This window comes from Protopterus annectens, chromosome 2.part0 (genome assembly GCF_019279795.1).
Source record: "Protopterus annectens isolate FY-2018-M chromosome 2.part0, PAN1.0, whole genome shotgun sequence".
NCBI classification, from domain to species: Eukaryota; Metazoa; Chordata; order Ceratodontiformes; family Protopteridae; genus Protopterus; species Protopterus annectens.
The window spans coordinates 389574562-389590319 of NC_056728.1; the positions used below are offsets into that span (position 1 = coordinate 389574562).

Genomic DNA, 15758 nt, shown 5'->3' on the forward strand with positions numbered 1-15758 from the left:
CCCTCAGACTCAAAAAACATATGGTTTGGTGTTTCCTACATTTTAACAGCACTCTGGGACTATTTAGAGCTTTTTAGATATTTTTATATGCAATTTCTGACTCTGACCACATGGGGGCTGGCATTTTGAAATAATTCAGACTGTTTACTCTGCCTCTATGTATCCCGGAATGCATTGTTTGTCTCCAAAAAATTGCATCAGATCTGCCACATTTTCCTTTAAGCTGCTGTCACTTCATTGACTTAACAGGCATTCACTGCTGTCTTAAAGTCCCCTACTTTTGGTTAAAATGTCATCCTTTTTCAATGACTACTTAAAACACAAGCAGTGGAAATGCTACAGAACAGACCTGAAAAGTGCATTTCATTGCTTTTGTTTCTTAGAAATGCTAACCTGCTTTCTTTTGTGAAGGCTGAAATCTAGTTCTTCAAGGCATCTCCCCTCCCACTTCACACCTACCTTCCCTAGCTGTCAAAGATCTAAGGGTAATTTGACCCATTATCTGCATGTGATTGACAGCTCACAGCAGGTGACTAGAGTAATGTACTGTTTTCTTGTCAGCCTTTCCCTCCTTACAGTGGGACACTTTTTTGTTGCACTCCTCCTGTCAAATTTAGAACCAAGCTACATAGCACTGGGAATAATCACCGTTTTGCAAAGCATCAAACTCCCACTTATTTTTCCTTCCCGTTTGATTAAATAGCTAACAAATGACACACTATAAACATGAAATATTTTACAGACTTGCATGACAGCACCAACATGCTTTTTTAAGACATAATTTAAAAAATTATGGCATTGCTTACTACTTGTAATCTGATGTAGTGTTGTTGATTAATTGTGACAGACATCTGCTTCTTATGTAAAAACATGCAATTAATGTAAACGCATGGTTATTGCAAATTTATGCTCTTAGTTTTTGCAGCTGTTACTGTGCTTCTGCCTGTACTTTGTTACATATCGGTAGGGCAATGTAAAGCAATATGACAATACAAAAACAAAGTTTACAAAATTTAGAAATTACATTCAAAAATTAGACTCACCCACACTCACCTCACCACACTCACCCACTCACTTCACCACACTCACTCACTCTCACTCACCACCCACCTCACTCACCACACTCACTCACCACACTCACCCACCACACTTCACTCACCCACATTCACTCACCCACACTCTCACCACCCTCACTCATTCACCAACATTCAACTCACACCCACATTCAACTCACTCACCCACATTCAACTCACACACCCACATTCAACTCACCCACCCACATTCAACCGCTCACTCGCCACCCTCACTCACCACCCACCTACACTCACTCACCACCCACCTACACTCACTCAACTCACAAACCACACTCGCTCAACTCACAAACCATACTCGCTCAACTCACAAACCACACTCGCTCAACTCGCAAACCACACTCGCTCAACTCGCAAACCACACTCACTCAACTCGCAAACCACACTCGCCCAACTCACAAACCGCACTCGCTCAACTCACAAACCACAAGTTTGTTTGGCAACATCAAGAATGACCCTAGGCTTTTGTCCGAGGAATGCATGAGTAATTATGTACTTTGGCTGTGCAGACATCAGAAACAGAAACACATGCCTATACAGATCTTATACATCAAGCCGCTCCATTCAAATTGTACATGAAATGCACCCATTGAACAGTTTTCCACTTACAACATTATTAAAGTACTTTCCAACACTAGTGAGCCCTACTTTACACAGCCCAGTAAACCTGTCCACAGATTCAGCTTCTACGGCACAGTCCAATAAACTATCTACTGTATATTAGTGTTAACACAGGAATTTCCAGTTCTTATCAGCATAACCACATACACAATCTTCCACCTCAGACCTTTCATAAAGGATGTTTTATTTTTAAACTTTAATCCTTCCCACTTTAGGGGTCTTACATAAATCCCAGCGAAAAGGAGACGTATAAACTGCAATCACCCTGATCCAAATCTATCCAAACATGGCTGCAAAACTAAAGGTGTTATGGTTTTGAGGGGAGGGTTAAGCAACCATGCCCACACCACCTGAGAACAATCAAATTCTTCCTGTCTTTATAACTACACAGTTCCACAACCACAGGAAAAAAAATACCCAGCAAAGGCACACCAGTACCTAATGGAATTAAGTGACAATTCAGCACTAAATCATTAATCACAAAACAGACTTTATCATTTCAGCATATGAAGAACATACCAGTATAGTGTATTTAAAGTTACATCTAACTACCAGATTGTGCTGGGACAGCTTTAGAGATAAAAGTGGTTTTGTAAAATTCAGCAGATACTGGCAGAGTGCCCTTTATCACACAAATGTGCACAGACTTGCCCTTATCACACAGATGCGCACACACTTGCCCCTTATCACACAAACACAAAGTTTGTTTGGACACAGCTAAATAGACCCAAGGGCTTCTTCCTTCTGATAGCAGTCTGTTAACTATAGGTTCATAGGTTGGTACTAGGCTATCGGCCCTAGGGCTTATACAAGCCTAGCCATAACAATTCCCTGGCTATTACTTCCACACTATTTTCTACCCTGGACCCCTGTCTAGCAGGATGAGTGACGTGATCCCCGGGGTTAATTTCTTTCTCCCATCCAATAGTCAATGTTCCATTTGAAGAGGGCCAAAGAGGCGGTCTGCTTGACATGTATGGACAAGTCTATTCCAGAGTCTGGGCAGAGTATCTGAATCGGGAACCTATCCCTCCAGCATTTGTTTATTGTGATGACAAGGTTTAGATCCCTGGAGCGTGTAGCTCTGAGGGATTGGGCTTTCTTTAAGTGTAGCATGTCCCAGAATGGGTACATGTTTTTTCCCAAAGGGGATAACTATACATTTCTTGGCACTGAGCTTGAACCCATGGCTCTGGCACCAAGCATCTGTTTCTGTAAGGCCCTTTTCTGGAGTATCCACAACATTTGGGGATTCAATAATGGCTCCCAGTTTGCAGTCATCTGTGAACTTTGTTAGCCAGAATCCCTTAGTGTTGGCCTGTACTTCAGAGAAGTAGATGCCAAACCAGAGCAGTCCCAGGACTGACCCCTGAGGTACTCTGACTTGTCAGAAGCTGGATTTGGAGTGGGCTACTCTTACAGCGTGGGTTCTGTCAGTAAGCCAGTTGGCAACCCATTGAGTGACGTAGGGATTAATGCCCAGCTTAGTAAGCATTCATACACACACACACACTTGCCCCTTGCTTGCATTCACACACACAGTTGCCCCTTGCACGCACACACACACACACACACACACACACACACACACACACACACACACACACACACACACACACACACACTTGCCCCTTGCTTGCATTCACACACACACACTTGCCCCTTGCTTGCCTTCACACACAAACACACACACACACACACACACACACACACACACACACACACACACACACACACACACACACACACACACACTTGCCTTTTGCTTGTATTCACACACACACACACACACACACACACACACTTACCGTTTGCTTGCATTCACACACACACACCCACACATACACACACACTTGCCCTTTGCTTGTATACACACACACACTTGCCCTTTGCTTGCATTCACACACACACACATGCCCCTTGCTTGCATTCACACACACACACATGCACACACGCACACACACACACACACACACACACACACACTCACACATACACACTTGCCTTTTGCTTGCATTCACACACACACACACACACACACACACACACACACACACACACACACACACACACACACACACACCCCTTGCTTGCATTCAGATACACACACACGCACTTGTGGCTTTAAAACACAAGAACCAGTATGACGGTCATAGTCCATGATACCTCACTGGACTATATGAAGAGGGACATGGAGCTCTCTGAATACATATGTCCCAGGTGGGTATGAATCTAGCCTTGAGTCACATCCTACCTTCAGCAATGATTATACGACAGGACCAGCAAAAATGACCACCTTCAACAAATGGCTTAGTTTCTGGTGTCACAACAAGGGGATTCAATCTCTGACAGCTTGGGTAGACATAACCGACAAGCCATTATGCTTTTCAAGAGATGGTTTGCACTTATCACCACTTGGCTTCTGAATATTGACAAAAACTTTGTCACCATAGTGCCTTTTTTAGGATATGCCAAGTTGAGCCCGCCAACATAATAAAAATCAGTCAGAAATACCTAAAGGTGCTGCTTCTCAATGCTCTTAGTTTAAATATATAAAAAAATATTACTTGGAAGCACTCCTTACCCTAGAAAATTCACACACATATATGCAGTCACAGAAACATAGTTCAGAACCATAGTAATCACTCTAGCTGTTAAAGTCTACAGTGCCTTTCATACATTTTGATCCCCCTCAGCTCTGAATAAAACATATGGAGGAGGTGTTTCAATGTTTTTAAAGCACTAATACAATGCTATACTGGTCCAAAAACATGACTGAATTGAGCTGCTGCTTGCCCAACTAACCACAGGTGTGAACCCCCATCATATCCTTACATAATAGTGGTACTAAAAATAGGCACAGGAATGTTTAGAGGAGATGCATTAAACACATTATAAAGCTAAACCAGGAGCAACATTAAACCATACAGCCCTGAAATCAAGTTAGTATCTAATCATACTGCCTATGCTGATAAAGCAATTTCAATGTCCATAACTGAAAAATCTGGCACGGTACAATTAACACCACTAAAGCTACTGATGTGTTACAGTAAGACAATCTAGCAGACCTGAGCGAACGGTGTTACTGCAAAATATCAATGCTAATAATACATATAAGTGGAAACAAATGGGTGCCACTGATGAAATTATATAGTATTCTCCATTCATAACGAATGCTCCTGCTATGCTGACTCAGCATAAAGTACAGTTGTGTACCTACCATAAATGTAGATGTTCGAGTGTATTCACTGTTGCAGTCATTACTCTTGGGTTATCCTGCTGGCAGGCTACCCGCAGTCGGCCTGAATTCCAAAGTCTTGGTCCGGCGTCAGTTGCTGTCGCCTCTTCCCTGACGTCAGTGCGCCAGGGGTATAAAAGATGCAGCCGACGCCATTTTCTTCAGTTTTTCTTGCCCCAGATGTCAGGTGCCCCCAAAAGGGTAGGCTAAAAATTATGCCAATAAACATGCATGCACTAAGGTAATCATTTCCTTCATCTACAAGCAAATACACCACATAGGTTGTATAGAACAGAGAAGTACAGATAAGACCCAGCAAAAGAAAGGGGGATGGAGGTTGGGTAACCTGGACTGCAATAGTGAATACACTCGAACATCTACATTTATGGTAGGTACACAACTGTACTATGTTCATCGTGTTTCACTGTTGCAGTCATTAATCTTGGGTTGAATCCCAAAGCTGAGGATGGGTGGCTGGGGCTAAATAGGATTAGGAGAGGCTATGAGGCCCTGCAGAACTGCAGTGGCAAAGCCTGCTCTGGATTTAGAGTAGAGAGGTAAGTGGTAGTGCTTTGTAAAGGTGTGCACCGAACTCCAAGTTGCAGCCTCTAAGATGTCTTTGGTTGGTACTCCTCTGAGGAAGGCTGCTGCACAGGTTGAATGTGGCCTAATGTCCTTAGGCACTGATTTGCCATGTTGTGAATAGCAGAAACAAATGCAATGGCCTATCCATTTTGAAATAGTCTGTGTTGAGATAGTCTTTCCTTGTGATCCTGCAGCATATGCCACTAAAAGTTGCTCAGTCTTTCTGAAAGCTTTAGTTCTGTCCAAGTAGAAGTGTAGCTGTCTGTGTATGTCCAAAGAATGCAGAAGTCTCTCACTCTCACCCTTGTTCTGTGGGTTTGGATAAAAGGTAGGGAAGTGAATGGTTTGGTTAAGGGCCACACTGGACACCACCTTAGGCATAAATGTCGGGTTTGTCCTCTGAGAAATCCTGTCTGGATGGAAAATGATAAAAGGTTCCACAGCCATGAGTGCCTGTAACTCCAAGACTCATCTTGCAGAGGTTATTGCTAGGAGCAGAGCTGTTTTCCAGGATAAGAATTTTATATCAGCTGTTGAGGACAGCTCAAAAGGAGGCAGTGTGAGTTATTCCAAGACATAATTGAGGTCCCATGCAGGTATTGGTGCTTTCCTTGGAGGTCTTATGTTTTTGGCCCCTCTGAGGTACTGCCTTATTAAAGAATGAGAAAAGATAGGTGGTTCCGTATTGTAATGGGTTGAAATGGAAGAGGCATGGATCTTAATTGATGAAAAGGATAGGCCTCTGTCCAACATCTCAGTTAAGTATTGTAAAATCTGAGGAATGTTTGCAACAAACGTGTCAATTCCTTGTGCCTGGTTCCAAGCACAGAATCTCTTCCATTTTTCTGCATAAGATTTTCTGGTACTGGGCCTCCTGGCCTCCAAAATAACATCCATCACAGCTTTGGGCACAGACATTGCCAACATCCTAGCTGCAGGTTCAGTGCAAACTCCCCCCCCCCCACCAAAAGGGAAAATATCTATCCCAGCAGAGTGCTGCCCCCCCGACATCTCAGATGCTCAGGTAAGAGCCGCCCTCTCCAAAGCAAAAAACACAGCATCAATGGGACCAGATGGTGTCCCAGGCTGCGTCCTACATGAACTCCAAAAAGAGCTAAACCCAAACATAAAACTACTGTTCAATCTCAGCCTTACTACAGGATATGTACCCAAAGAGTGGCGTGGGTCTGCAAAGCTATGGAAAGGATCATCATGGACCTCATAAAGATATTGGGGACCTACAGACACTGGATCCTACCCAGTTTGGCTTTGTTAAGGACAGATCCTGCCTCTTAAACCTGGTTGATTTTTTGAAACAGTCACCAAGGCCATTGACTAGGGGAAGGTGGTCCACACAGCCTACCTGGACCTCGCAAAAGCCTTCAATACAATACCCCACTCGGGCATTATAGATAAGCTCACCTGCTTAAATATAAACCCCTATGTCACTAGATGGGTTGCAAATTAGCTCTAGGACAGAACCCACATGGTTAGAATTGCTGGAGCCATGTCAGACTCCAAACCAGTTACAAGTGGCATCCCACAAGGCTCAGTCCTGGGACCTCTCTTGTTCGGTATATATTTCTCGGAGGTACAGGCCAACACGGAAGGACTGTGGCTGACCAAGTTCACAGATGACTGCAAACTGGGCACCATAATCGACTCTCCAGCCGACACAAGCATCCTCCAAAAGGGCCTCATAGAAACAGACAACTGGTGCCAGAGCCATAGCCTCAAGCTAAATGCCAAAAAGTGTATAGTCATCCCCTTTGGCAAAAACAAAGTGCCCACAAATTACCACATAGGTGGAAATCCATTAAGTACAGAAGAATTAATTAGGGACAACTACGTGGCCAAAGTGGTTAGAAAAACATTTTATATAGCCCACCTAATCATGAAGGGATTCACATCTAGATCGGGGAGGTCATCGTGCCTCTTTACTCATCCCTCATCAGGCCCATAATTGAGTACAATGCCCCTTTTGGGTTGTACCTTACCAGACACCTGCAGCAACTGGAAAGACCCCAAAAGTACTTCACCAAGAGGATCAAAGGGCTCAAACAGATGCCATATGCTGCCTGGTTAAAGAAACTCCAGCTCTACTCAGTGGCACACCGCCTGCTCAGAGGCGATCTGTGCCTGACGTATGAAGCCATGTCCAACCCGGAATTAATGGGCATGCTGTACCTCAGAAAATCCAAATCCCATCGAGCCACGCGCTCGAGAGACTTGAACCTCAGCACTGAAATAAATAGGACATGCTGGAGGGACAGATTCATAACCCAGAGGCTCCCCTCACTCTGGAATAAAATCCCAGTCCAGGTTAGGCAGAGTCCCTCATTGACTCTCTTCAAGAGGAATCTTGAGTGGATGGGAGATCATAGGTTTACCCCGGGTATCACTTCTGTGTCACTGTTAGACAGAGGCACAGTATACTAACTCGAAAAGGGCATAGCAAAATTAATTTAAAATGGGTGGCGAAAGCCAAACACACTCTGGCTAGGCTTATAAATGCCCTAGGGCAGATAGCCTAGTATATACCTATGAGTGTTCTGAATGGCTACATTATCCGCCATGCTGCCAGATTTAAGGTTCTGAGTTGGCTGTGCAGGATCTGATTGTTTTGTTGGGTCAGTAAGTGAGGAATTTAAGGCAATGTCCAGGCTGGACCTTGAGACAAGTTCTTTAGGATTGGGTACCAGTGCTGGCGTGACCAGTATCATTTTTGGCTTCTCTTGTCTGACCTTTAGGCATATACTTTTAGGTTTTTCCAGCTGAAGGATAAGGCATCCACTTCCCATGCTTGTTTGTAATAAGTCCTTGTGCAGAATCTCTGTAGTTGGCAGTTGTGAGGGGAGGCAAACAGATCTATGTCTGGGCATCCCCATTTCCTTGTTATCATGCTGAAGACTTGTGGATCCAGTTTCCACTTGTGGGGATCCATGAGGTTTTTGCTTAGTTCGTCTGCCAGAGTATTTATCTTTCCTGGCAGGAATTGTGCTTGCAGGTGAACTCGATAAGTCAATGCTGTGTCCCACAAAGTCATGGCTTGTCTGCAGAGGGGGTAGGAATGTGTGCCTCCCTGCCTGTTTATGTACCACATGACTGTAGTATTGTCCGTCTTTATCAGTAGTTGCCCTGGATGAAGTAGATCCTTGAAAGCTGTCAGGGCATTTTGAACAGCTAGCATCTCTTTTTGATTGATATGAAGATGCATCTGGCTTGCGGGCCATGTGCCCTGAATACATTTTTCTGCCATGTGGGCCCCCCAGGCATAATCTGATGCATCCGTTGTTAGTGTCTGCCTGGCTGTGGGTAAAGTGAATGGCTGTCCCTTGTTGTGGTGACAGGCCTGTGCCCACCATCAAAACTCCTGTTGCAGGCAGGGAATGAGGGTAATTAATGTTTCCAGGCTGTGGCAATGTTGAGTCCAAACACATTTTAGATACCATTGTAGTTTCCTCATATGCAGTCTGGCATATGGAATTAGCAGGATGCAAGATGCCATGAAGCCCAAAGCCTGCAGAATTTTTCTTGTAGATAACTGGGTCTTTGTTGCCAACATTTTGAAGTAAGAAGTCAGTTGCCTTTGTCTGGCGTGAGATAAGCCATCTGGGCAGTTGTATTTAAGCTTGCACCCAGGAATATTATCTCTTGAGAGGGTACTAGTTTTATTTATTTTTGTTTACTGTGTACCCTAGGCAAATTAGTAATCTTTTTACAAACGCCAGATGCTTTAGTAGAATGTCCTTGTTCTCTGTTTGAATAAGGCAGTCGTCCAAGTAAGGATATATTTGAATTCCTCTTTGTCTGCAAAATGCAATTACTGGTGCCAGGCATTTTGTGAAGACCCTGGGTGTAGTAGATAAGCCAAAGGGCAGTGCAGAGAACTGGTAGTGCATTGAACCAGCTATGAATCTGAGGTATCTTCTGCAAGATTGTCTGATTGGAACATGCAGGTATGCCTCTTTTAGGTCCAAAGTTACAAGCCAAGCCTTCTTGCCCAGCATGGGCAGAAGCTGCTGCAAAGTCAACATTCTGAATTTTGGAACTTCCAGAAATGTGTTTAGAATAGACAGGTCCAGTATTGGTCTCCAGGCTTTGTCCTTTCTGGGTACCAAGAAAAGTCTTGAGTAAAATCCTTGTCCCTGCTCTTGCTGTGGTACTCGCTGAATGGCTCTCATGTCCATGAGGGATGAAACTTGCTTTTGTGCCTCTGCACATTGATTGTATGGCAGGTCTGGCATACCTTTTGCCCTTGGCAGGGTGTGAAAGTGGAACCTGTAGCCCTGAGACACTATATTCAAGACCCATTTGTCCTGGGTGATCATGTGCCAATTTTGTGAAAAAAGTGCTAGTTTTCCCCCTAAGGGGTCTGCCAAAAGATAAGTGCTTGGTGCAGGCAGAGGAAAGTCATTGGGACTGTTTCCTGTATAGCTGTGATTTGTTTTCTCTGCTTTTGGAGGTAGAAGCACCCCATTGTTTAGGCCTGTATGAGCCTTGGGGCTGGGATCTGCCTCTGGGGTGTCTGTATCTGCCTCTTTGTGGCCTGTCTGACACTGGAAAGGACCAATTCTTTCTGGGCCAGTTCCTGCTAAATCTGGGTGGCTGCACCTGTAAGAAGTCCTTAACTGTCTGCATAGATTTTGCTTTGTCCTCCATTTTCTTCAACACCTCCTCTGCTTTAACACCAAAGTATCATACTGTAATGGAGCATCTAATAATTTTGCTTTAACATGATCAGGCAGATTCTGTTCCTTTAACCAAGCATGCCTGCTAATGACAAACCCGTAACAGCAGCCCTGCAAGAGGCCTCCAGAGAATCAAAACCACATTGCAAAGTATGCCTTCCCACTTGTTCAGTTGCATGCAATAAATCCTGCATTTCCTTGTTTTCTGCGCATTCAGAATTTGTTAATATTTTCTGTTTAAGCAGTGACATTAAGTACTGCTGATATTTAAGCATATGAAATTGACAATTTAAAGCCCTCTCAGCCAAGGTAGCAGAAGTGTAAACCTTTTCCCCCATCTGTCCAGTGCCCTTGAATCTCTATCAGAGGGGATAGGGTTTTTTGCAGTGGAAGCCTTGACCCCTTTGGGACCCCGAGAAATAGTTTCTGGGTCAGCAGCAGGGTTTTTATAAAGAAATTTATGTGAATCTGGAACCCTGTAGTATCTGTCTGGTTTAACAGGAGCTAGAGGTAAGGAGTCTGGAGAAAGGCCGGACTCTGAAAATACATCATCTACAATGTCTAGCACAGGGGGAATAGCAAGAGGCCTGTGCTGAGGAAGTAAAAGAAAATCTCTAAGCCTTTTCTTTGATTCTGAATAATCTTGGCTCTCCCAGTGGAAGTGCTCCCTCATGTATGCAGGGCTTCCCCAAAAGAATAATCCTCAAGAGGAGAGGCTGAAGGGATAGATTCTTCATCAGCAGAATCCTCATAGGAAGGAAGAGAGTATTCCTGTTCAGAAGAGTCAAACTATATCAGGCAGCACAAAATAGGGCTAGGAGTGCATTCAAACAGGGGCTGTGTGTAGAATTACATTTTTAATTCACTAGGAAGACTCATCTTACCAATGAAGCAAATAATGCAGACGAAAATGCAGGCAATCCAAACTTTTCAGTAGTCCCTCAAACAAATGCAGTTGACAGGATACACGTACCATGAAAAGGAGTTCCACACACCACATGGATTTTATTAGGTTGAGTGGGCTGTTAAGGCAGGTCAGACATCACAATGTGGGAGGAACACTGACTCTTCTATACAGCATGCAAATCAGGCGGGGATTACATCACTTTGGGGGAGGAAACATCCCGATAGCTAGAGCAAGAGCAGATGTGACATCATAATTTCAGAGCCAGCTACAGGTTTTTCAAGTTGGTTTGCAAAGTTAAACAAAAACAGTATAGAAAGCTAGGAAGCAGAACAGGAAAAACAGTTGAGTGGGTTATTTTTTAAAGCTGCAAGGGTGATTTTTTTAAGCTTTATCAAAGAACAGGGACTGGAAGAGTCAGCAGGTTGGGGAATCTGCTTTAATATCCTGTTGTTTTCCTTTAACCAGCTAAGTCAATTGAACATGAGTGTGACTTGCTCAGAGTCACACAGTAGGTAGGTGGAGGCAGATGACTCAAGTATAGATTACAGGAAGTAGCTCAGTCTTAATCCTGTAGAATAAATGCCAGACTTCCAGATTCCTATCTTGCTTCTGATATTCTTATGGATAATCCTTCTTTTGCAGAGACCATCCTGCTTAGAAATCCTTCTTTGAACTGGCCATAGTCCTCTCTTCTTTCTTTCTGTCTTGCTGGAAGGGCTTAACTTATATGTATTAAAGAGATATAGGGAGACTTAGGTCATCACACTCTTCAGAACATGTCCTCTAAGTGCCATCATTGTAGCCTAGAAGCTCCCAGGAATTGACATTTCAGCTCCCATAGAGACAGATATCTTCTACAGTCCTCAGATGAGTGGCATATGATGTAATCTGAAAGCAGCCTAATGCAGGCTGTTACATAATGGCTTCATGACAATGCCATACTCCTATTTTATTTTCTGTCACAAGGGTCACATATTGGAGTTTGTCTCCATTCTTCCTGTAGAAGTGTACATCTTGATCTGCTTGCAAAACAAGGTATTTTACTATCCAAGAGTCCTCTGCTTTTTTTTCCAGCAGTTGGAACTTTTGCTCCAGTTTTATTTGATAACCATAACTGTCCAGGTACAAACCATCAAATCTAACAGCTCTGGAGGTGATGCTCTCTACGCCAACTCCATTGGTAGGCTATGGAACTCCCTCCCAACCAGCCTAAGAATTATTACCTCACTCAACCAATTCAAAAAACACCTCAAAGAATTCCTCAAGTCACACTGGCTGTGCCCCTGTACCAAACCTGACTAACAAAAAGTCCGGGCCTGTACCACCCCAGAATTCAACCACTTCCCTCTAGGTCGTACAATTGAAACATGTGAGATTATTTACTTAAGTTCTGCGCCTGTTTTATATAGTTTGTTAAGCCAATTGTTTTATTTTTATTCTCTATTTCAACTATATGTATAGCCAATTGTTTTATTTTTATTCTCTATTTCAACTATATGTAAAGCCAAAAGTAATTTTTGCTGTCTTAGCATCTATTATGTTATCTGTACCTTATGAATTGTACCTTGTCTTCTTCTTGGAGCTTTTCTCCCCGGGCCTCTACTGAAAATGGACATGTATCCAGCTAGACTAGCCCGGTAAACAAATGTAAAATAAATAAATAAAATAAATTTGAAATTTTGGGACCCACTAGAGTGAATCCCGAAACATGGAGACTGAATGGCCAAAAAATGGATGTGTGTGTGTGTGTGTGTGTGTGTGTGTGTGTGTGTGTGTGTGTGTGTGTGTGTGTATATTTATATATATATTAAAGCCAAGATGGTAATGTTTCAGAATATTCACTATTTTCTGAGTTATGATGATCTCAGAGTTGGGGGTGGGAGTCTTGCTGCCTCTGCAAAAAGAAGTTTAAAGCAGGAAAACAAGCTTCGAGATTTGCTCTTTTTCTGGGTTTTCGGACTTTTTTCCCCAAGTGCCAATGTTTCAATAGAGAGCTGTTTTATTCTGGTGTCTGTAAAGACAGAGAATCATTATCATCTACTTCATTTCACTGTTAGAGAAAGGTGAAATATACTTATCTTCACATACTAATCCATGTTTCTCTCAAGCATTTTTTTCACTTTGATGTGCTTAGTTGGTCTTACCAACAAAAGACCTTGCTTTTGGGTTGACATCTTCTCTTCATATCTTTATCAGGTTTGTTACTTTAGTAGTTGCATGTTGTTATATAGATAGAAGCTCCACCCCATACCTCTCAGTCCTGTCAGCTGTACAGATTTTCACAGAATGTCCAGATTTTTGACTCGTATTTTTAGTCTGTTCCTCATAAAAAATTGTGTTTTTTTCACAAATCAAGTGGGATGATCTAAAGATTAAAGTCACTAAATAATTACATGCATTTGAGTTTCAGACTTCACATCCTCCACAAAATTCATGCTAATACAAACCCTATTATTCTAGTAACTTTCTAAGTTTAAAAGAGCAATATTTAAAATGTGTCTCTATTTTTTGGACCTTTGTCCCCCCATTATGTCAGGCTTTATCCAGATTTCTTGTGCTAAAAGATTTCTAGGTGTGTGACCCACACTCATTCATGTGAAAGAAAAGAACTCTCAGATGTCTCTTTCTTCTGGTAGAGCTTGCAGTTAATTATCCAACGGTCCTGTTGCTTCTGTCTAGCTCCATAACTCCCAGGCAGTTGACTTTTTTTTATGTACAGCTCAGCTCAGGTTCCCCACGAGTTTTTGATTCTGACTTGTGTTTCTTTCGTGGTGTCCTGTTTTGGGGTGAGTCATTGTACTCGTACTTCCCCTCCCAGTCAAGTGCTTTATCTTCTGGGTGTCTTGTAAGCATCTATTCTGGCAGTGTTGCAAATTCTTCAGCATATGCTCTTCACTCTAACAGAGGTGACCATACAAGGAACTTAGTATTTCTGAGGCCTGTGTCCTGTACCACTGTAGTAACTGTAATCAAGGAAGACTGAATGTGGTGATCATGGTAGATCATTCAGTTTTCCTTGGGATGATATTCTTAAATCATCTCTGATGCAGTTCTTTTCTAAAGATGCATCTTTCTGAGGATGAAGGGCTGTATTAGAAAGTGGCTTCATTTAGGGTTACAGAAACCATCACACTCCATTCTTCTCATAACTGTTTTGGAGATTGTGGCAGTCTGGAACATAATTCAGGTCTCCCATATTTATATGCAGGATCAAGCTGCCCAACTCCAGATATTTTACATCAGCCAACAAGGGCAAATTAAGATTTTTATCAAAGTTATGTATTAATTTCCACTGCTGAGGTGAGCAATGCAGTGAAACCTGTTTCAACGTTGTTTGTACCTCATAATTGAAACCATTTCCCTTTTTTGAGTCAGACTCTATTGATGTCTTCTCAGAGACCTCTGTATGATGACAGAAAATGCTAAGCTGCCTTCTATAACTGCTGAAACAAGGTCTTTTGGCCTGTTGCTCAGATACCTTGAACCTGTCATGGAACAGAAGCTGTTAAAATTATGGACCCACTCTGTTGGGCTGTTAGTTGGGGTTGTCCTTTCCATTAGTAACCATGTAGCCATACCGCTCAGCTGTCCAGATTTTTGCAGAATGTCACGGTTTTGCCTCATATTTTGGGTCCATTCGTCATAAAATTTCTGTTTTTTTTGGGGGGGGGGGTTCTGGCAAATCAGTTAGGATTGAATTCACTAAATAATGACAGGCATTTGAGTTTCAGACTCCATATCCTTCAGAAAATGCATGGTAACTCAAAGTTGTTTATTCTAGCAACTTTCTAAGTTTCTAAGAGCAATATTTAAAATTTGTCCATATTTTTGGGGCTTTGTCCCCTCATTATTTTTATCTTTGTTCAGAGCTATGCAGATACTTTACTAATGAAGGTGTAAGCACCTTTTCTGTTGTATGCCATGATATCACACTTCTTATACATAAACCTGCTCACCCCTAAAGCCCACCATTTCTTTTTATCACTTTTTTCAGTTCACACCTCTGTCCTGCTATCATCCATTACTTTTCTTGCATTCATGTGCCTTGCAGGCACAGAAACTATGCGGCCATCAAATTACCAGCCAGGACCCACACCAGAGTTGCATGTATTGTCTCAGACACCCTAAAAGTTCTACAGGTGTCAGTGACTTAACCTTGTCACTTGTCATGTGTTACAGACTCAACCCTGCCATTTATCACTGAAGGAAGATCTTCCTGACATGCCTCACAACCAAACAGGTAACTGATTAATGTTTTTAGGTGGGGTCCAACAGGAAGGTACATTCATAGCTCTCAATATACGTTAGAGTATTATAAGAGCAAGAGACACTTAAAAGGTAGACCAAGGCTTAGTCCTTCTGCACGTTAGTCCAGTGTTATACCAGTCCCCTGTGTGTATCTGAATGAGGCAAACTGATCCTTGGGTAGGGAGGACCATTTCTTCACCTTGATGGAAGGCAGGATACCAGGAGAGGCACACGTGGATGATTTGTTGGAGGCCTTAGTTGGCTGCTCTGATCCTTTGTACTAAACCCATTAAGTCAGCTGTCATAGATTAGAGGAACTTCAGCTGAGAAATCCCCTGCTAAAAATTATCCCATTCTCATCCTGACTGGCCAGTCCT

The 15758-nt window shown here is 42.7% G+C and overlaps 1 protein-coding gene across 2 annotated transcripts in view; it reads left to right on the forward strand.

Annotated features, from left to right (window-relative positions):
• The window catches only part of LOC122793098 (probable global transcription activator SNF2L2), a 2696898-nt gene that overhangs the window by 2568504 nt on the left and 112636 nt on the right, over positions 1-15758 (forward strand). The gene's annotated exons all lie outside the window — the stretch shown is intronic.